Raw genomic sequence first — 1048 nt, 5'->3', positions numbered from 1 at the left:
GAAACGTATTAGGTTTGCTCTGTTCGATCAAAGAAAAAGAAGAAGAAGAAAGGAAGTGATATAAAAAAAAAAAAAAAAAAAAAAAAAAAAAAAAAAAGAAAAGAAAAAGAAGTAGCCAAGCGGAAAGTGAATTACCTCAAATTTTGTTAAGGGAAGTGTTGGTATTACATCAGTGATTACAGCAATAATAATGCCACAAGTATGAGCATATTGCCAAGAAAGAGTTATGATTTGAATCATGTGAGTTTCTCTTTTAATGTTCTTTTCACTAAGTATTTTCCCAGTTTGATTTAATTTCCCATATCCAGTTCTTTCTTAACCCTCACCCTGTGGCCTATCATTACAACCTTAATAAAGACCTTTTGATCTTTGATTTTGGTGTTGACTACATTAGTGGAGAGGATTTCTGAAAATTGGACTTATGGGGTTAAGTTTTAAGAGAATTCTTCTGATTTTGGTTGTTCTACTTTTATCTGAGTTTGCAGGTGGTTTGAGGTTAAATTGACTATATCACACACACACTCAAGGTCTTAGCTTTAGGTTGAAGTAAACGCCTAACTCTTGCTTGACAAATTGCAAAATTTTTGATTGATTTTCTTGCTATCTTTGATGTTAAAAGAGTAAGATACTAGAGGTGAAATCTAAATTCATAAAAGCTTGGTGAATGATGATACTTCTCTTTGGGGTCGAGTTGATATTGCCTAAACTATCATTTGTTTCTCTTTTTGTTTGAGGACAAACAAAGTTGTAAGTTTGGGGGTATTTGATGGATTGCAAAATTTCATATTGCAGATTTTACAAGTTCGCTCGAGCGGAGGCTTTTGGCCGCTCGAGCGAATTCAGGCAGATTCAAACGCTCGACTGCCGCTCGACAGGGAGCTCGAGCAGGTTGCTGAAAAACGAAGATCGCTCGAGCGGAGACATTGGCCGCTCGAGCGAAATCAGGCAGAGTCGAACGCTCGATGTGCGCTCGATAGGACGCTCGAGCGAAATCAGGCAGAGTCGAACGCTCGACGCGCGCTCGACACCCCGCTCGAGCGAACATCGT

Source organism: Carya illinoinensis, chromosome 6 (assembly GCF_018687715.1).
Source record: "Carya illinoinensis cultivar Pawnee chromosome 6, C.illinoinensisPawnee_v1, whole genome shotgun sequence".
NCBI classification, from domain to species: domain Eukaryota; kingdom Viridiplantae; phylum Streptophyta; class Magnoliopsida; order Fagales; family Juglandaceae; genus Carya; species Carya illinoinensis.
Note: the sequence above shows the minus strand (reverse complement) of the source record.